Genomic DNA, 22,913 nt, shown 5'->3' on the forward strand with positions numbered 1-22,913 from the left:
AAACTTTTCAATGTTACCGACAGTTTCCTTTAGGTTTGACAAGTCTTCCACTTTGGCAGTTAGATTTACCAGACTGCCATTAATTGCAGCAAGTTGCTTAAGGACAGTTGAAGGTAAGTCATTGTTACGGTGCACTTTGCGCGAAGCGGTCATGCGACATGTCGGACATTTCAATGTGTTCTTTGCTTCCTCAGTTTTCGTCTTGAATGCGCGTTCACTTATGCCAGAACATTTGCCTAGGTGGTAGTATTGACAACACTCAATACATTTCATGGATTCCTCATCATTTGAAAGTTCTTCACAACACGAAAGACAAGTATCGGTTGTCATAATAGCATTCAAAGCAGTGAAGGCAGCAATAGAGGCAGCAATAACGGCAGCAGGGGCAGCAACAGAAATGAAAAGAAATACAGGTTAGGTTCAAATAACAATAACCAACCTGCGTATGACAAGTGATGAGAACAGGGCCCACGAACCAGTTGCCGCCACTGCTGCCGAATGTGTGAAGCTGGCCAGCACGGTCTTCGCTTTTAAAGGCGAATTGAAGGGGCGGTTCCGGGGAACTGGTCACACGTGTTCCAGAAGCCGGTAATGCAACCGATAGCTTGATGGTGGAGGCTTGCGCTTGCGCCGTTGATGCCCAGAATTTCGATGATCCTGCGTATGACAAGTGATGAGAACAGGGCCCACGAACCAGTTGCCGCCACTGCTGCCGAATGTGTGAAGCTGGCCAGCACGGTCTTCGCTTTTAAAGGCGAATTGAAGGGGCGGTTCCGGGGAACTGGTCACACGTGTTCCAGAAGCCGGTAATGCAACCGATAGCTTGATGGTGGAGGCTTGCGCTTGCGCCGTTGATGCCCAGAATTTCGATGATCCTGCGTATGACAAGTGATGAGAACAGAGCCCACGAACCAGTTGCCGCCACTGCTGCCGAATGTGGACAGACAAGAATCAAGGACAGACAACCTACGTCGGCAGCTGTTGAAACGTCCGAGAAGGAACTTGCGAAAAGTGTTGGAAGCGACCACAGTGACGTGGCACCTGAACGACAGGTTACCGCTACGCCAACGTGCTCCGTCAAAGACGTCTCCGATACCACTCAAGCCTCGCCGAGTAGCGACCAAGAAGACATGGACGTCGCGAGCAGCTCGTCTGCGAACGCCCACACACGCAAGTTTCCGAAGGTGACGAAGGGGGCAGCGGGAAGGCACAGGAGCCGCCCCGCCGTCCTTCTTTCAAGCCAAAGCCTCACATTCCGCCGGATTCCATTCCGACGGTACCGAAGGCGCCCCCGTAATAACGAGGGCGTCGCCCAGCAATGCCTGTATGCGAGGTGAGGGACGGGCTGCAGAGTGCAATTGTAAAGTTCGGTCGCTTTTGCCTAGGAAAGAATTGTGCGCGTTCTGAGAAATGGCAGGATGTACGGGTTCACTTGAACTAGTATGCTTGTTTTTCTTCTTCTAAAAAAAAAAAGGAAATGGCTTCAAAATCTCTAATAGCGCTACGCATTGGTACGCTCAATGTCCGAGGCCTGGGCGCCAAAAGGCGGCAGTACCAGGTCAGCCGGTTACTGCAAGAAAATGATTTAGATATAGTAGCTCTACAGGAAACAAAAATTGAAAGTGAAGAGCGCACCGACCGAATGGTTCAAACATTTAGAGCGCGGTACGGTGCGTGCGTTTCACATGCTGTCGGCAGTTCCGGTGGGTGTGTTTTGTTGTTGCGGAAATCTTTAGAAATTGTACCGCAATCTGTATTTGTTTGTGATGAAGGTCGAATGATTGTGTGTGATTTTTCGCTCTGGGATTTGGAATGGCGGGCAATTTGCATATACGCCCCAAATAATGAAAGAGAACGCCGTGACTTTTTTGGAAAACTTGATGTCTATTTGAAATCTGAGCGCTATATTATCTTTCTGGGAGACTTCAATTGTGTTTGTTTTTCTGACGACCGGAATAACAACTTGCTTGTACGCGATCAAAGTGCAGGTTTCTTGCTCGCAGCAACCCGAGAGCGTGAATTAGAAGATGTTGGTACGGTGTTTTGCAGTGGAAAGCAGACTGTGTTCACGCATTTCCAACGGGGCAGTCACGCGAGATTAGATCGAGCTTATATATCAGCGAGACTGGTTCCGTTGTGTAGAAGCTATGACGTGAGGCACGTATCCTTCAGCGACCACAGTCTTGTAATGTTCTCGCTCGGCAAGAGAAAAGAAAACCGCCCTTTTAATTGGTGCTTATGGAAATTCAACGTCAAACTTCTGGACGACGCAACCTTTCTCGCGTTTATAAAAGAACATATACGAGAGATGCTTGCTAGTGAATCAGCGGGGTTTATAGCGATGTGGGAAGAGTTTAAACAGGAATTTAAAATAACAGCCATTGAAAGAGCCTCTGTGTTACGCTACAATGAAAAAAGAAAAGAAAATGAATTGCGAAATAAGCTTAACGTATTGTTGTCGATAAAATGCCCACAGCCAGAAGAGTTGTCAACAGAGATAAGGAATATAAAAAATGTGCTTGAAATCATTGATGTCAAGAGATATAGGGGGTCAGTGATACGTGCGCGCTCAGAGCATTTGTGGCTCGGGGAAACGCCCACAAGGCGCGCTTTGGGCGAAGAGAAAAGATACGCATCGCAAAATGAAATAAAAGAAATTGAATACGGCAACGTGCGTAGTAGCGATAGTAATACAATACAGCGTGCCTTTTTCGAACACTACAGAGAGTTCTTAAGCTGCAAAGGAGCGGTAGAAGCTGGCTTTGATAGCGAATACTTGCCTTTAATGCCGAGGCTAGATGATGACGTCAAGACAGTCCTCGAGCAACCGATTACGTTGAATGAGATCGAAACCGCGATTGATGAACTCAAACCTGGAAAGGCGCCAGGACCTGATGGCATAGGCGCAGCTTTCTACAAGGCATTTAAGCATGAACTAGCAGTCATTTTACACCGTATTCTAGCCGAGGCTTATAAAGTAAAATACATGCCGCCTTCTTTCCGGAAAACCCATACAGTGCTGATCCCGAAATGCGATGACCCTGTAAAGCTGCTCTCAGTACGGTTGTATCGCCCCATAACTTTATCCAATGCAGATTATAAGATATTCATGAAAGTGTTAGCAAGAAGGTTGCAATCAGTGATGACATCAATAGTAGGCCCACACCAAATTTGTGGCATAAGAGGCCGCTCGATACTTAATAACATACATGTGGCAAGAAGTATTCTGGAGTGTTGCGATGCCTGGGAAGGAAGAGTTGCTATGATGCAACTAGACATGGAGAAGGCCTTCGACCGTGTTGTGCACAGTGTGCTCTTTTCTATTCTAGAGCACGTGAGTGTTGGAAACATTATATTAGAAGGCTTAAAACTGTCTTACGAAGGGTGTAGCACTAACTTATTAGTGAATAAACAACTCTCTGGTAATATTAACTTATGTAGAAGCATAAAACAAGGATGCCCAGCTTCGTCACTTCTCTTCGCAATTTACTTGGAGCCTTTTTGCTTAAAAGTTATACACAATGAGAAAATACGCGGTTTCCGTTTAATGGGCAGTGAAGTCAAAATTCTCTCGTATGCGGATGATGTAGCCGTCTTTTGTGGGGATAAAGAAAGTGTCCGTGAAACTGTTAAACAAGCTCGAACGTATTGCAAAATGTCTGGAAGCGCTGTTAACTGGGAGAAGTGCGCCGGTTTTTGGCATGGCAGGTGGGATGAGAAGCCCGATGTCTTTGAAAATTTACAGTGGACAGTCTCTCCTACAAAATATCTAGGAGCACCTTTAAATTGGTATGATGAGCCTGCAGAATACTGGAGCGAAGAAGCTGAGAGAATGCGCCAGAAAACTACGAAATGGGGCGGAAAAAATTTATCCATATTTACCAGGTCAACTATTTGCAATACGTTCCTTGTTGCGCGAATTTGGTATGTGTTGCAGGTGCTCGCTATGTCACGAACTAGTGCGCAGAAATTGCATAGAATTCTTGCAACGTTTGTATGGAATTCAACATGGGAACGCACAAGTCGTCTCTACTTATTTCACTCACTGAAAGCAGGAGGGCTCGGCTTAGCTCATCTTTTTCTGAGGCAGATTGTCTCAAGGTTTATTTTCTTGCGGGACCAGCATGACCCATTTTTGCGAGCAGTGCTTCAAGTGAGACTGCAGAATGCTCTCCCCGAGTTTATTGTGTCATCGTGTGGCGTTACTGGAAGCGGCTTGTGCGGGTATCTACGCGAAGTTGTAAGTGCCTTCAAGATTCTTCGAGTACGTTTCTCTTTTGATTATCTCATTATAGTATCAAAGAAACAATTGTACAAAGATCTCCGTGACGTGATGCTTCCAGTACCTTTATATCGAGCCATTTTTTCTGTCGGTCCGGGTAAGGATGTTTTAAAGAGAGTTAAAAAAATGCCGGTTCGGTCGTCTGTGAAAACTTTCTTTTTTCAACTCCATAGTGGCACGCTCCCAGTCAAACCCTGGCTGCAGGAAAAGGGCTTTTTTCTTCCCTGGTCAGTTGATTGCATTTTATGCCGCAAGCCAGAAACAGTAACACATATATTCCTAGACTGTTTAGATTCAATTTTTCATTGGAACGTCCTCCAGAGAACGCTGAAAAAAAGATTTGCCCCTCACACCATATGGAATTAACTTTCTTGCGGTTAACAATGACGGGGGTGTGCCCTATGACATGTTCATGGTATTAAGCATGCATAGCATGTGGAAAACAAGAATGGCTGTCAGACATGCAGATCCTATTGTAAGATCGGTAAGAGAAAACTTCACTGAAAGCATTGCCTATATCCGAGATGTGTACCAGTCCCAGGACGAACAGCCAACATGGTATCCTGTACTTAATGACCTAGTGTCATTAAAACGTTTTTAGCAATGTCGCGTCAACAAGCTACTGGTTGGCGCTTTTAACATTTTTGTGTTGGTTTCTCTGTTTTGTGTTGTCACATTGGAAATAAAAAAAAAAGGCCTGCTAGCTCAGTCGGTTAGAGCGTCGTGCTAATAACGCGAAGGTCGTAGGTTCGATCCCTGCGCAGGCCATGATGTTTCTTTTTATAGATATCCCAATGGCTACCCTCCTTAATTTTTACATTTTTTTTTCTCACGCGATACAAATACGCATACCTCTCTCTTCGCCATCACCACCTACGCGCACGGAAAATGACTCGCCCTTGTCGTTTGGTTGGCCGCGCCGTTTCTGTCACTTGGCCTGCTAGCTCATCATTCCAGTTCCGGCCACCGCAGTGAACAGTCGCGGAATGTCTTGCTCCCCTGGAGCGGTTACAGCGGCCCATGGCCACGGTTGCCGGTCAACGGAAAAGCCTTCTCCGGACTACCAGATGATTCTACCACAACTTCCTTCAGGTGCTAGTGTTTTGAACACTATTTTTATCCATGGCGAAGTTAAAGCACGGCCTTACCGTGTTGAGCACTTCAGAGACGCGCTTTCAAGACTGATGCTGCTGCCGGAATGGGTGGCCCTCGGGGCTTATCAGATGAATCATGTGTGGGCCGTAACTTTTTCGAACGAGGCCGCAAAGAAGAAGATACTTGACGCTGAAGCATCTCTTGTTAAGGAACATCGATGCGTGGTCATTGACCCGTGCAATCAGGGTGTCACACTCAAGCTCTTTTGGCTGCTGCACGGTGTTCCTGATGAAGACGTTCGAACAGCGTTGGCACCGTTCGGAAGAGTGACCGAAGTGACGAGGGAGAAGTGGAAAGTACATGGCTGCAATGACAAAGGAACCGCGACACGGTCTGTGGTCCTGAAACTGAAGCCCGGAATGACAGCGGACGACCTACCACATCAGCTTCGGGTCGCGCAAGACCTGGCTCTCGTCATTGTCCCGGGCAGAGCACCCCTCTGCCTCCGGTGCCGTGGCACCATACACATTAGGCGAGAGTGCCGGGTTCCACGCTGTGGGCTGTGTCGTCGCTTCGGCCACGACGAGACCCAGTGCGCGAGAACGTACGCCAACGTTGCTGGTCCAGGCAGGAGCGAAGACACATCGGAGCTCCTTATGGATCAAGAGGATGCCGAGGAGGCCGCTAAGGAAGCAGCTGAAGGGGCGGATGCTCAGTCTACAACTCTGGAAATGAAGACCGAAAAGGTAAACCAAGCAACCCCAACCACCGCGGTTGACGAGACAGTCAGCATTTCCGAGAGCATGGACATTACTTCCGACGCTAAGGGTGCCGGAAAGCGGTTGCGCGACGATGTTGAGGACCACAGCCGAGACACCGACGGCGCGGGTACCGAAAGACCGACACAGAAAACCCAGACATGACGACGGTCGACGTTGAAGGTCAAACCCAACGTGCCGCCAGACAGACGGCTGCCACACGGGCCACCTCTGCCTTAGCGGAGGTAGTGTCCCGGAAAGAACTTCCAAAACCCGATCTTTGATCGGGAATGGGCCTGCGACTACGTGAGTTGGCAGTCGTCGGCTCGAATGGAAGGCCATGTTCAACGAGCATCACTGCATACCAGAGTCCGCATGTTTGCTAAGAAAAATTGTGTAGGGGCGTACCCTAAATATAGCTAAAACAATGGCAGACACTATTAACCTCACCAGTCCGCTTCGTTTGGCGACATTGAACGTCAGAGGGTTGTCGCAGAGGCGAAGACAGTGTCAGATAAGTCGCATGTTGCTGGAAAGAGACATTGATTTGATGGCTGCCCAAGAAACGAAAATTGAATCTGAAGTAAAAACGGGGGAAGAAGACGACGTTTTCGAACGCACATGTGCGAGCGCGTCGGCTCCCGTTTCTACAAACCTTTTGGACCAGATTTCTTGCCTCAACCTACAGGAACTGTGCATCAATCGACGCAGTTTACTCCACGGAACAGGCGGCTACCAAAATCTTACCGGTGGGTAGATTTTTCGGACTTTTCCGAGACTTTTCCACCTCACGCCACGTTGGCGCACAGCTACGCCTAACGAGCCAAACCATACGGGGCGGTCGGGAAGGCGTCGAGCCTAGGCCGAACGCGTCGTCGAGCTAGAAAATGGCCTCCAACCCCAATACCTCGGTTGTAGAAGGCATGGAAATCAATCCGGAGGAAGCGGAGTGATCAGGCTGTATCGAAGTCGTAAGCAAGAAGAAGAAACTTGCCGAGCGGTGTGATCCTAACGCGCCCACGTCAGCGAAAGGAAGCGGTAATGGCGGCGCCAGCAATGCTGCACCGCAGAAGGTATTGAGACGAGTTGTGGAAGCTTCCAGAATCGCGAACCTTCCTAGGAATCACTTTAAGACCATTATAAGGCCTCGTGGAGGGCTGGATATTAAGAAGACGGACCTTATTATCTTCAAGCGTGCGCTCGCCAAGGCGGCTTCCCTAACAGCGGAGCAGGTGTTCGACGACACGTTGTGCACGAACCCCTTCCAGAACATTCTCGTGGTTGCCACGCCGTTCGAGGCGAACGCGCGCGCCTACGCCAAGGCTCAGCAGATTTGTATGGCAAGTGTCGTCATAGAAGTGGCGGCCTACGTGGCTGCGTCGGACGACACATGTAAAGAAGTGATCCGCGGCATCAACGTGGACGTCAGTGACGCAGAACTGACGGAGATGATCGTCAACCGGAGAAACCGCGGCGCTTTGGGGGTTCGAAGAATCAAAAAGGCAACAACAGTGATCGTGTTGTTCGACGGACATAAGGTCCCCCTAAACGTCGTATGTGATGGTGTTCGCTACCCTTGTTCCTTGTATCGCAGGCAAGTAGACGTTTGTTATGCGTGTGGAGAATGGGGCCACAGGTCCGACGTTTGCCCATAGGGCGAAGACCAGAAAAAATGCCGTGGATGTGGCATGCTCACACCATCAGAGGATCATCAATGTGATCCCAAGTGCGCCATCTGTGGTGGGGCACGCCAAACTGTAGACCGCAAGTGCAGACAGCGCTTCCAGGTGCCATACATCGTGCGCCAAAGACGGCGGCGCCGCAGGCGCGCACAGCACGCGCAGCGGGCGGCAGCACCGCGTGGCTTCGACACAGCTAGCAGCGGAGAAGCAATGGCGGGAGAGAAACCCTTCTACTCCCCCCACCGCAACATATCGGCATCGAGAGGACGCTCCCGCTTCGGATACAGAGGGCGATCCAGCAGATCGCGCTCTCGCTCCAGAGGGTGCGACAACAGCAGCAGACGCTCCCTTTCGAGAGGACGATCGGGTTCCAGGGTCCGAATCCAGGAACCAATCTCCTGGGCAGACAAGGCCAGGTTGAACATCTCAAGCGGCAAAAAGGTAACACAGGGCATCTCGCCGGAGCATAAAAGAGAGCAATCTGAGATTTTAATACTTAAGAAGGAAAATGCAGAGCTAAAAGAGGCACTACGAACGCTGAGGGCTGAGTTCGAGCTCTTCCGTAACTCGCGTGAACCCCGCGAAGTAGTCTTACCTATCCCAGTTCAAGCAAAAGGGTCGAATAAGTGCAAAGCTATCCCCCCCCCCCCCCCCCGCGACCACGGAAAGAGAGTCAATGCAAACTGACGAGTCCCCCGCTCAGGACCCTAAGCCAGAACCAAACATACTCGCGTCTTTGAAGGTAATTGAGGAATCGCTCACTCAGATGAGAGAGGCCTTAGCTATTCAATCTAGCACTGTCGAGCATATGGACAGTAACATCTCCCACCTAACACGTAGAGTTAGCATCCTCGAGTCTAAAATGAAAATGATAGACTCTAGCAAAATCAAAAGCATCTCCACTGGCACAACTGCAAAAGCTAAGAAAGTACAGCAGGATCCCGATAACACGAGTCCCCTGCAGGCTCTGCTAGTTCAATAGAAATCAAAATGGCAGGACAAACCGGAAACCTAATTATCTGGAAGTAAAATTGCGCCACCTTCTTAAGGCGCAAGGCTGCTCTATTGCAGCTCATCAAAGCACAAGCGATAATGCCGCACGTCCTGCTCTTGCAAGAAACACTTAGTGAGAAGGTAAATTTATCGGGCTACCGTTCGGTTAGCCAAAAAGGAGAAAATGGCAGAGGTATCGCCATATTCGTCAGGAAAGACACCTCTTTTCAGGAGCACGAAGTCAAAATTTGTAACTCGGATAAGAAATCCGGTCTCGAGGCACAGTTAATTGAAATCATCCCCCACGGAAAATTCCGACGAAACATTTTCATTCTCAACCTGTACAGCTCTCCTTCCGCTCATAAGCATAATCTCCGCTCACTACTAAATAGGGTCGCAACCGCTGCGAAATCGCAGCCCTTAATAGTCGCAGGAGATTTCAACGCTCCCCACCCGGCTTGGGGTTATGTAACACGAACAAAAGGGGCCAACCTAGTTGCAGCGAGTCTCCCCTGATCTCAGCTTCACTAGAAATGCTGTGGCCACGTGGTCCAACTTACAGGAGAACTTGGGGAGCGACCACTACATAATAGAACTCAGGATGGAAATAATAGCAGCTCCTCCCAAAGCCTATAAATACACAGACTGGGACCTCTTTAGGAAAATAAGAGGTGACGATGAGGCAGTATACGACACGTTCAGTGAACTGCTTGTACAGATACAAATGGATGTCGAGAAGGCCACCAATGAAATAGTTACGGATTTTGATGCCCCAGGGGTGGACGCAAGGTTAGCGCATCTCCTGGAAGCCAAGCGCTCTCTCCTTGAGAGATGGAAGACACAAAGACTTAATCGCAGGCTACGGAAAAAGATCGCGGAACTCAATAAACTCATTGAGGAGCATTGCTCCGAACTTAATAAACAGCAATGGAGAGACGCCTGCTCGGCAGCGGATAGAAAAATGCGCAAAGCAGGCAAATGGACCCTCTTTAAACATCTCTTAGACGATGCACAATCCAAATGTAATCAGAGACTAGTCATATACCGATTAATTAATAAGAAAAAAATGGAAGGCATCTCAGAGGCCTCCATATTTCGGAAACTAGCGAACAAATACCTTCCAATTGGCAAAGCCCAGGTTCTCCCCTCCCTCAGTATGAGGGTGTGCCTGCCCTAGAGCTGGACGTCCCCTTCTCGGAAGCTGAGATCAGGGAAGTGCTGCACAATTTAAACGGAAGGTCTGCCCCAGGCCCCGACGGAGTTACAAACCGGCTATTAAGAAGTTTGGACGACAAAGCAATTCAAGCTTTAGTGAAGGAGATAGATGAGGTATGGGAGGAAGGCGTTGTACTGGAGAGTTGGAAGAAGGCCACAGTGGTCTTAATCCCCAAGCCAGGTAAATCACCCAGCTTGGAAAACCTCCGTCCTATCTCCCTTACTTCTTGCATTAGCAAAGTAGCGGAACATGCAGTGCATAACAGGATATCGAGACATATTGAGCGCAATGAACTATTCCCGTACAATATGGTTGGTTTCAGGCCCTTGCTTTCAACGCAGGATGTCATGCTCCTGCTCAAAACACAGATAATCGACTCTCAAAGCGAAGATGTAAAAGGCGTCCTCGCACTGGATCTATTCAAGGCATTCGATACAATTGCACATGACTATATCCTTCAGGAGATATCGGCCTTGAACTTAGGAGTTAAATTCTTCTCCTTCGTTGCATCCTTCCTCAAGAGCAGGACGGCGGCCATAAAGTTGAGGCAATCAGTCTCGGAATATTTCACACTCGGAAACAGGGGTACTCCCCAAGGGGCAGTTATCTCACCGCTTCTGTTTAATATAGCAATGCGCAAGTTGTCGGAAAGCCTTGCAGCAGTTCGTTACGTAGGTCATGCATTATATGCTGACGATATTACACTCTGGTGTCCTGTAGGATCGGAGGCTACGGTCGAACAAGCTCTACAGGAGGCTCTGGATGTTACAGAGTCTTTCTTGAAAGGTACGGGACTGGCACTCTCGCCTGGAAAGTCGGAACTCCTGCTGTACAGACAGGCTAGACGAGGTGCTAAGGGACTCACCCCACTCGATCAGGCGCCCATTAGCGTTCGTACCAGAGATGGGCACACCATCCCGAGAGTAGACTCTATCAAAATACTAGGGCTTTCAATAAACTCAAAGGGATGCAACGCTAAGACCATAGCCCAGCTCACCACGAAAACTGAAAACATCATTAGATTAATTATGAGAGTGTCCAACAAGAAATGTGGCATAGGCGAGGATACACTCCTTAGGGCTCACCATTCTTTCCTCATCAGCCATGTCATTTACATAGTCGCGGCCCTCAATTGGACGAAAACAGAAATGGATAAATTAGACACGCTTATGCGCAAAAGTATCAAAAGTGTGATCGGCGTGCTAATCGCGGCTAGCACAGAGAAACTCATGACATTGGGAGTACACAACACAACTTCGGAATTAATAGAAGCACAAAGATCAGCACAAATTATTAGATTATCAAACTCCAAAGCAGGCAGAAGACTTCTGGATGCGGCAGGCCTCCGTCCTAGCTTAAATCAGGAAAATATCACGAAACTTGATATTCAGACAAGGAACTCCTATATTGTAGACCCTTTTCCAAGAAATGTCCACCCCCAACACAATAAAGGTCGAAGGTTAGCGAGGGCTAAAACTTTCTTAAAGAACATATCCGGAACGGAGACCTTTGTTGACGCGGCGCCACACGCCAGTGCCAACAAGTTCTCCGTAGCCATAGTCAATGACAGGGGAGAACTCCTCTCGGCAGCCTCGCTGAAAACCTCCTCGGTCGATGTGGCGGAACAGGCTGCTATAGCTCTCGGATTACTTGACTCAAAACGCACTACGGTGTACACAGACTCCCGAGCAGCCGTTAGAGCGTTCGCGTCGGGATTGATAGCCAAAGAAGCAGCCAGGATTCTAAACGGCAAACACCCCTCTGACATTGTTCACCACATAGTCCGGTTCCCAGCTAACATGGGACCAGACGTATTACCGGGTCACCTGAACCCCAATGAGATAGCCCACGACCGTGCGCGAGGTTTCGTATGCCGCGACGGAATGGTGTCTCGGGTGAGTTCGGGAGAGCTCGTCCACAGTGATCCGCTGGTTACTTTTCATGAAATCACCTCTCATTACAGAGGGAATAGGCAGAGTTTTCCTTTCCCCCATCATAAGCTCAACAGGCCACAAGCTAGCACGCTTCGCATGCTCCAGACGGGGTCCTACCCCTCTAGGGGCTTTTTGAACAAGCTCCACCCGGACATCGATCCACTCTGCCCAGATTGTGGCACTGAATGTAGCTCATTAAACCACATGCTCTGGCAGTGCCCTGTGTTACAGGATTTTAATACAGAAGAAGCCTGGACGAAGGCCATCACAGACTCGAGACAGGACGTCCAGCTCCTGGCTGTCCAGAGGGCCCGTGAACGAGCGGAGAGGCATGGTCTCTCTGTTCCGACATGGGACTAGCCAACTGCTGGGTAGGGACCTGCAGGCCCCCCCTTAGCTCCTCAGGTCCCCAATAAAGTCGTTTGCTGCTGCTGCTGAAGTAAAAACGGCTCGATTAGTTGAAATTTTCAGAAATAAGTACAATGTATGCGTTTGCCACGCGAGTGGTACTTCTGGGGGCTACCTTTTGTTTATTAGAAATAGCATTGGGATAACAGAGCAACAAGTTACTTCATGTGAGGGGGGGGGGGGGGCATTTGCTTATTTGTGATTTTTCTTTTTCTGGATTGTTGTGGCGGGCGGTTTGTGTATACGCCCCTATTAATGCTCAGGACCGTGAACAATTTTTTGTTTATCTGGGGTCTTTCTTGCGGTGTGAGAGACATGTTCTAATGTTTGGCGACTTCAATTGTGTGTGCCGGCCGATAGATCGATCGAAAAAGCAACCTAGCCAAGATAAAAGTGCCGCACTTCTTCATGAAATTTTGTGTGATGTTGATCTTGAGGATGTTGGAAGTGTTCTTGGTTCTTACAGTCATGTGCAGTATACGCATTTTCAAGGAGACAGCCACTCAAGGTTAGACCGCATCTATGTTCCTGTTCACTTAGTTCCGCTACTTTCTGAATATGGTGTAGAATGTATCAGTTTCAGTGATCATTGTTTGGTAATGACTACAATAGGTATGAAAAAGAAAGAACAGAAATTTAATTGGCTCCTACGGAAACTTAACGACAACCTTTTGCAAGATGAAGTATTTCTTAAAAGAATAAAAGAGAAATTAGACGCTGTTCTCCTTGAGGATGCAGAAAATGTAGAAGCTTGGGAGATGTTCAAAACCGAAGCGAAAACAATTGCTTTAGAGAGAGCATGCGTGTTGCGGCAGAAAAAAAGCAAGAAGAAAAGCAACTGCAATGCACGTTAGCATACCTGTTGAACATGGAAAGCGGCGCGGCTGGTATATTTGCACATGATATCAAAGAACTTAAAGCGAAACTTGAAGTGATTGATGAAGTGAGATATCGTGGCGCGGTTTTAAGAGCGCGTGCTGAACGTGTATGGCTGGGTGAAACGCCCACCAAGCGAGCTTAAAGTGAAGAGAAGAGGTACACTATGACCAAGGAAGTAAAAGAAATCGTTTATGAAGGTCAGCTTACAAATGACGGGAAAATGATAGAACGCGTTTTTGTTGACTACTATAGCACGCTGCTAAGCAAGAGGACAAGCGATATCTCTGCGTTTATGAGTGAATATTTACCTCTGATGCCGCAAATTGATGGCGAACTTAAGGATGCCCTTGAGAGGCCGATTTCTGTAGCAGAAATTGAAAAGGCTGTAGATGGTCTTAGTGCAAGGAAATCGCCTGGACCGAGCGGACTTGGGGCAACGATATATAAAATTTTCAAGGTTGAAATGGCTGAGGCTCTGCACCGCGTCATAACCAAGTGTTACGAACAAAAATGGATGTCTCCTTCTTTCCGACAGACACATGTAGTACTGATACCTAAATAAACAGACCACATCAAACTTCAATCCGTAGAGGCCTACCGGCCAATAAGCTTAGCAAATATTGATTATAAAGTATTTATGAAGGTGCTCGCCCGTCGCCTTCAGAGTGTAGTGAAATCCCCAGTAGGTACACAGCAGACATGCGGTATAAAAGGCACGACTATATTCACAAATGTACATATAGCGCGAAGCATACTTGAATGTTGCGATGTGATGGAAGATCATGTAGCTATGCTACAACTAGATTGGGCCAAAGCTTTTGACAGGGTGTCACACCAAATACTGTTTATGCTTCTTGATTATGTTAATGTCGGATCAGTCATTTTGGACGGGGTGAAAATGATGTATGATGGTTGCACCACAAGCTTAATTATTAACAACAAACTGAGCAGGCGGATTGCAGTAATGTCTAGCATAAAGCAGGGCTGTCCGATCTCGGTCTTGCTCTTTGCACTTTATTTAGAACCTTTCTGTTTAAAGTTACTACATAGCCATAATATTCGCGGGTACACATTCCTTGGTAGAGAAATAAAAGTTTTAGCTTATGCCGACGACATAGCAGTGTTCTGTCGCGATAAACAGAGCATTGCAGAAGCTGTGAGAGTAGCCCAAGCCTTTTGCAATGCTTCCGGTAGTGCCATAAGTTGGTCAAAATGTTTAGGGTTTTGGCACGGGAATTGGCCAGATGCACCAGAAGTCTTTTGCAAAATGCAGTGGAGTGTATTACCCGGCACTTATCGGGGGGTTCCACTCAGTGCCTACCGTGAGCCAATCGAATACTGGACGAGCGAGAGAGACAGAATGAAAGAGCATACTAACAAATGGGGAGGCCACAACTCTTCGATGTTTGCTAGGGCCAAAGTATGTAATATCTTTTTAGTAGCTAAAGTGTTCTACGTCCTGCAGGTGCTATGCATGAGCCAATCTTCAATTCAAAAAATACACAGAGTGTTTGCAGAGATTATTTGGGGTTCGGTGTGGGAACGCACGAGCAGAAGTAATTTGTTTCACACATTGCGCAATGGGGGACTTGGTTTAACGCATTTGTTTTTCAAGCAACTTGTGTCGAGATTTGTTTTCTTTACGCGACCAAAGCGATGGGTTTCTGCGAACGGTAATCCAAGTGAGATTGCGCGACCTTCTGCCCGATTTTGTTGTATCGTCGCACACAATCAAACCGATGGCAGCACCCGCCGTGGTTGCTCAGTGGCTATGGTGTTAAGCTGCTGAGCACGAGGTCGCGGGATCAAATCCCGGCCACGGCGGCCGCATTTCGATGGGGGCGAAATGCGAAAACACCCGTGTACTTAGATTTAGGTGCACGTTAAAGAACCCCAGGTGGTCAAAATTTCCGGAGTCCTCCACTACGGCATGCCTCATAATCAGAAAGTGGTTTTGGCACGTTAAAACCCCAACCGATCGCACTAAAGGGCTATCTGCGTGAAGTTTCTATGGCGATACGTCTTCTAAACGCTCGTTTTTCGAAAGACTACTTGGTTGCAGTGTCACGAAAACAATTGTATAAGGAGCTTGTAGAAGTGTTTGTACCTACACCAGTGTATCGTTCTATGTATTACTTAGGGCCTGAACGAGATGTTTTCAAACGAGTCAATAATATGCCTGTACGAGCTAACGCAGCATCATTCTTTTTCAAACTGCATACCGGCACACTGCCTGTTAAGCCATGGCTAAGAAGCAAGGGCTTGTTTGTCCCATGGTCAGACAACTGTCTTATATGTAACAAGGAAGAAACTGTCGAACATATTTTTCTTGACTGCCACGATGCCCGCTTTCTTTGGGACATCCTGCAAAGAACTTTAAAAAAGGAGCTTCCTATCACTGCGTTCGGAATAAGGTTTTTGCCATGTGCTGAACCTGACGGTGTGCCGGTAGACATGTTGATGCTATTGTGTATGCAAAGCGTGTGGCGAACTCGTATGTACGAGATTCTGACGTTCATGCGAGGTCAGCAATGTAATATTTTATTGAGAGTGTTAATTATACAAGCGAAGTGTTGAAACTGCTAAGTGAACCACCAAATTGGCTTTCGGTGTTGGACAGTTTGGCTTCGATGAAGCCATTTTAACATGACACGTCAGTCTTAGTTACGACTAGACGTTTTAACATTCGTTTTTATTTGACAAGATTTGTATGTACTCGCCAAGCCGGTAATAAACAAAAAAAATCGGCCTGCTAGCTCGGAGATTCCACTTCCGGCCACCGAGCGTGACGGACGTGCGCATCATGTGCTCCAACGGAGCGGTATCAGCGGCCCAGCTTGGCCGTGGAAACAGGTTTGCTGGCTCGAGTGACTAGAATTATGAAGTTATTTTGCCGTGGCTACCAACAGGTCGAATTGTTGCAAATACGCTGTTTTTGCACGCCGACGTCAGAGCAAGGCCCTACAAGATCGAGGATTTTCGCGACGCACTGGTTCGTTTGGCACTGCTCCCCGAGGTTGTCGCTGTGGGGGCGTACCAGATGAATCACATCTGGGCTACCAGGTTCAAGAGTGTTGACGGAATGAAGAAGCTGCTTTCAGTCCGTGAAGTGACTGTTAAAGAACGACGGTGCATTGTCATTGATCCCGACGACCAGGACGTGAGGATGAAGATCCACTGGATTTTGTACAACGTGCAAGACGAAGATGTGCGAACAGCCTTTGCGCCTTACGGAACGGTGACGGAAGTCGTCAAGGAACGCTGGCGCGTTCAGGGAGTCATGGACAAAGGTTCGTCAACGCGTTGTGTCTTTGAAGATGAAGCCTGGAGTCACAATTGATGACCTGCCTCACCAGCAACGAATTGCTGGAGAGCAGGCCCTCGTTGTGGTTCCTGGAAGAGCCCCGCTTTGCCTAAGGTGCCATACTTGAGGACACGTCCGACGGGAATGCAACGTTCCCCGTTGCAGTCAGTGCCGTCGCTTCGGCCATGACCAATCGCAGTGCGTCAAAACGTACGCAAATGCCACAGGGCACACGAGAGGAGAAGACGACTCCGAACTTCTCATGGATGCGGACGAAACTGAGGAGGCAGCGAGAACAGCAGAAAAGAATACGCCGCAGGCAGTGCCTAACGCCGCCAAGGGGGGCGTGGCAGCGACACAGACTGAAGACCAGACCACTGCGTCGAAGCAGGCTGTTGTAGCCCCGAAGATTGACGCAGTGGAGCTAAGCACAAGTACTGCTACGGACGCAGTACATGGAAAACCTCAAGAGGAGGGAGAAGGCATGGACGTCGTCCAAACAAGCATGAGTAGTGCTCCAGCAAAGAGGACACACGACAAGGCCTGTGTCGAAGAGGTTCAGCATCCTTCTGCGAGTATCGACGAACTACCCCCCAAATCGGGAGGGCAGCGCCGGCCGTCGTTTCGCCCGAAGCCCAACATCCCGCCGGACAAAAAGCCGGTGAAGACTACACCGACGTAGCAACAATGGCTCCCTTCAGGCTTGACAAGGGACGAGAGGCGACCCACAATGGGACTACGACGGCCAGCGCGCTGAGGCTGCGCCAGTCTGCTGCAGAACGCGAGCACGCCTCTTGGGTGGGCTCGAGAACTCTTGAGAAGGGAAAATTGCTGAGCTTCACTTCTCGGTGTATTAAGGCTGAAGGTGAGCACGAAGCCGTTCGGCCTATTTAATTTGTCCCGCAAATGGCAGGCAGAACAGAAGCAGCACTTAAATTTGCCACCTTTAATGTAAGGGGACTGGCAGCGAGGCGGCGTCAGTATCAATTAAGCCGCCTCCTGCTTGAGAACGATGTAGACGTAGTGGCAGTGCAAGAGACCAAGGTGGAAAGTGAAGCTCAGACGAACCGCATGGTTGAGCCTTTTAGAAGCCGTTACAATGTATGCGTCAGTCATTCTGTTGGTACGTCAGGAGGGTGTGCCATTTTAATTCGAAATTCTTTAGGTGTTATTGAAGAATATGTTACAGTTTTCAACACCGGGCGTTCTGTGATGTGTGATTTTTCGTATCTTGATTTACAGTGGCTCGTAATGTGTGTGTATGCCCCAAATAAGGAAAATGAGCGCAAAGCTTTCTTCGAAATGGTTCAGCCCTATCTTAAGTCTCCTAGATACATTATTCTGATGGGTGACTTCAACTGCGTATGCATGCCCGAAGACAGAGTTACTAACGCGACCATTCGAAACCAGAGCTCGTTAGTTTTGAGTGCAATTGTCCTGGAGCACAATTTAGAAGACGTCGGGAGTGCTCTCTCAGAAGGTGCCCGTCTGCACTTCACACATTTCCAACAAGCAAGTCATGCAAGATTTGACAGGGTTTATGCGTCTGCTGGCCTGGTCCCAATGTGCAGTGACTACTTGATTAAAAACGTTGCGTTCAGCGATCATTGCATGGTAATGGTTACAATAGGAACGAAGACAAAAAGGTCGAAGTTCAACTGGGAACTATGGAAATTTAATATACGGCTTCTTGAGGATGAACGTTTTGTGTTTACAGTAAAAGAAAAAATTTACTGTTTGCAAACGGGTGATCAGAGGGACGTTATTGGAAAATGGGAACATTTTAAAGAAGACATAAAAATGATCGCTATAGAAAGAGCGAGTGCGCTGCGTCAAAGCAATAAGGCAGACGAAAAAGAATTTCAGAGCCGCTTAGATTTGCTGCTGAGGTGGGAAAGTGCTCAGTCGGGCCAGTACGAAAAAGAAATAAAAGAAACAAAAAATAGGTTAGAACTGATGGATAAAGAGAAATATAAAGGAGCGGTCATACGCGCACGTGCAGAACGGTTGTGGTTTGGCGAGACGCCGACAAAGCGGTCCCTGTGCGACGAAAAACGATATGCAGTAAAGAACGATATAAAAGCGATAGAGTACAAGGGCGAAATGGCTCGTGACTCTAATACTATTCAACGTGCGTTTGTTGATTATTACGAAAGACTACTGGGTCACGAGTCACGTGTTGAAGAAGGCCTCGCGGCGGAGTTCTTGGCACTGATGCCTATCTTGAAGTTAAGCTGGGGCTCGAGGCATCGATTAGTGCAGTGGAAGTAGAGCGCGCAATCGACGAGTTAAGCTCCGGAAAATCACCTGGTCCCGACGGGCTGGGCGCAGCTTTTTACAAAGCGTTTAAGTCTGACATGGCGCATATTCTACACAGCGTAATTCAAGAAACATACGAAAAGCAGATGATGCCTCCGTCCTTTCGAAGAAGTCACATCGTCCTAGTACCGAAGAGTGAAGACCCGGTTAAGAGATTGTCAGTCAGAGGGTATCGGCCCATAAGTCTCACGAATGTGGACTATAAAATATTCATGAAGGTTCTGGGCAGAAGGTTGCAGAATGTCATAAAAGCTATCGTAGGCCAGCACCAAACGTGCGGGATTAAAGGACGTACGATAACGACAAATATTCACGTAGCACGGAGCATATTAGAATGCTGCGGTGCTTTTGATAAACGTGTAGCCATGTTGCAACTGGACATGGAAAAGGCCTTTGACCGCGTCAACCACCATGTTCTGTTTAGTATCCTCGAACACGTGAATGTCGGCCGAGTGATCTTGGAAGGTGTCAAAATGGCATATGCTGGTTGTACGGCAAACCTTATTGTTAATAAGCAGCTGAGTGAAAGTATCACAGTTCGTTCTTCCGTGAGGCAAGGGTGCCCATTGTCTCCATTGTTGTTTGCACTGTATCTCGAACCTTTTTGCCTGAAAATTATATCAAACGAAAAAGTGCGTGGCTTCACGATGTTGTCCACTGAAGTTAAAGTACTTGCGTATGCGGATTATATCGCCATATTTTGCGAAGATAGGGAAAGTCTAACTGAAGTGGTGAAGGACGCGGCTAGGTTTTGCAAAGCCTCCGTAAGCGTGATAAACTGGGAAAAGTGTTTTGGTTTCTGGCACGGAAAATGGGATTATGCGCCTGAAATGTTTGAGAGCGTTCAGTGGGCAACGTCACCTGTCAAATACTTGGGAGTGCCACTAGACCAATATCAAGAACCTGCAAAATATTGGGAAGTGGAAAATGAGCGCACACGCGAATGTACGCACAAATGCGGTGGCCGCGATCTTTCAATTTTTGCTCGGGCCGCAGTATGTAACCTCTTTTTGGTGGCCAAGGTATGGTATGTGCTGCAGGCACTGTGTATGTCACGGACCACCGTCCAGAGATTGCACCGAGCTTTCGCAGTGTTCATTTGGGGGTCGAGTTGGGAGAGGACAAGTCGCACAAATCTATTTCTGTCCGTTGGAAAGGGTGGCCTAGGTTTGGCTCATTTGTTTCTTAGGCAACTTGTGTCAAGATTTATGTCCCTCCGAGACCAAAAAGATGCTTTGCTGCGTACGGTAATGCAAATTTGGTTGAAAGAGGCACTGCCTAAATATGCTGTATCATCTAGCCCTGTGAAACGCGTATGGGTGCGGGGCTTTCTTTGGGAGGTTGTGCGCGCTTTTCAGTGTTTAAAAGCGCTTTTCTGCACAGTATCTTGCTGATGTTAGAAGGAAACAACTTTATAAAGACCTTATTGATACTATGTTGCCTATACCTTTGTACCGTTCCATATACTGTGTTGGCTCTGAAGGGAATGTACCTAAGAGAGTGAAAAAGATGTCGGTGCGGCCCTCAATGAAATCATTCTTCTTTCAGCTGCACACTAGCACACTGCCCGTGAAACCATGGCTACAAGAGAAAGGATTATTTGTCCCATGGTCCACAAACTGTTTAATCTGTAGAAAACCGGAGACTATAGATCACATGTTCCTTCACTGCACAGACGCTGTATTTCACTGGGACGTCTTGCAACGAACTTTAAAAAAGCAGCTTCCAATATCACCTTACGGCATAAGATTTCTATCGGTAGATAGCGGTGACGAAGTGCCGTGGGACATGTTTATGCTTATCAGCTTACACAGTATATGGAAAAATCGAATGGCGTTTAGGCATGCAGATGAAACTATCCTCCCTGTACGAGAGTATTTCATTGAAAATGTGTCTTATGTAAGAGATGTGCTTAAGGCTCAAAAAGAACAGCCGCAATGGCTCCCATTAATGGATGACCTCGCCAAACTGAAACGCTTTTAATCCTTTGGTGTGAGCTGGCCAGTGCACCGCTCGCATCTTTTGTTTGTAAAGCGATATTAGTGTTTTGTATGTCTTTCATTGTCATGTACCAAGAAGGTAATAAAGAAAGAAAAATCGGCCTGCTAGCTCAGTGGGTTAGAGCGTCGTGCTAATAACGCGAAGGTGGTAGGTTCGATCCCTGCGCAGGCCACGATGTTTCTTTTTATGGATATCCCAATGGCTACCCTCCTTATTTTTCTCATTTTATTTCCTCACGTGATACAAATACGCATACCTCTCTTCGCCAGCACCGCCTACGCGCACGGAAAATGACTCGCCCTTGTATTTTGGTTGGCAGCGCACCATTGCTCTGACTCGGCCTGCTAGCTCAGTCGGTTAGAGCGTCGTGCTAATAACGCGAAGGTCGTAGGTTCGATCCCTGCGCAGGCCACGATGTTTCTTTTTATGCGTATCCCAATGGCTACCGTTCTTATTTTTTACATTTTATTTTCTCAAGTGATACAAATACGCATACATCTCTCTTCGCCATCACCGCCTACGCGCACGGAAAATGACTCGCTCTTGTCGTCTGGTTGGCCGCGCCGTTGCTGCCACTCGGCCTGCTAGCTCGGATTCTACTTCCGGCTACAGTACGGTACGGTCGCAGAATGTCTTGCTCCGTTGGGGCGGTTGAAGTGGCCCAGCAGGGCCGTGGAATCAGGTTTGCGGAGTTGACTACACAGGAATACCAGCTTGTTTTGCCTCATCTGCCTTCAGGTATGACGGTTTCTAAGACAGTGTTTTTGCACGGAGACTTAAAAGCAAGACCGTATCGCGTAGAACATTTTCGCGATTCGCTTGTCAGAGTACAGCTTATGCCGGAAGTGCTGGCCCTTGGGGCCTATCAAATGAATCATGTGTGGGCGATAACCTTCAAGGATGAAGACGCGAAGAAAAAGATACTTTCACTCGAGGCGTTCAGCGTCAAGGAGCACCGGTGCGTCGTTATTGACCCGTGCAAACAGGATGTGCGGATGAAGCTTCACTGGCTCCTGCACACCACGCCCGACGACGAAGTTCGAACTGCTTTGGCACCTTTTGGCAAAGTTATTGAAATTTCCAAAGAGAAGTGGCGTGTCTCAGGCTGTTACGAGAAGGGCTCGCACACACGTTTGGTGTCCTTGCGCCTGAAGTCCGGTTTGACGGTCGAAGACCTGCCGCACCAGTTGCGCATGGGCGAAGACAACGCACTTGTATTCGTATCTGGTAGAGCGCCGCTCTGCCTCCGGTGCCACGGCACCGGTCACATACGGCGCGAGTTCCGGGTACCGCGGTGCGGTGCCTGCCGTCGCTATGGCCACGAGGAGAGCCAGTGTGTACTCAGCTATGCCAATGTAACCGGAACAGACGGACGCGACATTGTGCAAGAGCACCTTATGGACAAGGCCGACGCCGAAGAAGCTTCTGTGGGAAGTGGGCATCAGGCGAGCAGGCAAGAGAACCCGCCTGTAGCGCCTTCTGAAAAGGACAAAGTAAGAACGGAGGACGAAAAACGACAACCGGCCCACCCAAGCACACCCGAAAGTACTCCCGAGATGTAAACAAATCTCGGAGGTGGCGCATCGGCTTCGCAGAATGACTTGGAGAACGAGGCACTACCGACAAGTGAAAAAGGAAGTCAACCGGCAACAGCCGTTACTAAAAGACCTCATGAGAAGGTGGCTAGCGACGAGGGTTGCTCCGACCCAACGAGCGCTGTGGGACCACCACCGCTGAAGTCAACGACCACTCGTAGGAGCAGCTTCAAGCCCAAGCCGACGGTCCCACCAGACCGGTTGCAAGGGCCGCGAGTGCCTCCGCGTTAGCGGGGAGACTTTTTTGCCTTCTTGTTCAACTGTATGTACGAGGACAATCATGTTGAGACTGACTGAGTCGAGTGTCTTCAAGGTAGAAGCCGGGCTAATTACCAGTGTGGACGAATCCGCCTGCTGTGCACACTGACCAGTGATGTAAGTCTCCCTCGCCTGTTTTTGCGTAGCGTATTAGGTATCGTGAAAAAATAATAAGACAATGGACCCAAA

The 22,913-nt window shown here is 48.3% G+C and overlaps 3 non-coding genes across 3 annotated transcripts; all 3 read left to right on the top strand.

Annotated features, from left to right (window-relative positions):
- Nucleotides 1-4,976: 4,976 nt before the first annotated feature.
- Nucleotides 4,977-5,050, top strand: TRNAI-AAU (transfer RNA isoleucine (anticodon AAU)). The gene has a single exon. It is a non-coding gene; the product is annotated as a tRNA-Ile (tRNA).
- A 15,919-nt stretch (nucleotides 5,051-20,969) lies between these two features.
- TRNAI-AAU (transfer RNA isoleucine (anticodon AAU)) lies at nucleotides 20,970-21,043 on the top strand. Its single transcript has one exon. It is a non-coding gene; the product is annotated as a tRNA-Ile (tRNA).
- A 166-nt stretch (nucleotides 21,044-21,209) lies between these two features.
- Nucleotides 21,210-21,283, top strand: TRNAI-AAU (transfer RNA isoleucine (anticodon AAU)). Its single transcript has one exon. It is a non-coding gene; the product is annotated as a tRNA-Ile (tRNA).
- Nucleotides 21,284-22,913: the final 1,630 nt, after the last annotated feature.

Source organism: Dermacentor albipictus, chromosome 8, assembly GCF_038994185.2.
Source record: "Dermacentor albipictus isolate Rhodes 1998 colony chromosome 8, USDA_Dalb.pri_finalv2, whole genome shotgun sequence".
Classification (NCBI taxonomy): domain Eukaryota; kingdom Metazoa; phylum Arthropoda; class Arachnida; order Ixodida; family Ixodidae; genus Dermacentor; species Dermacentor albipictus.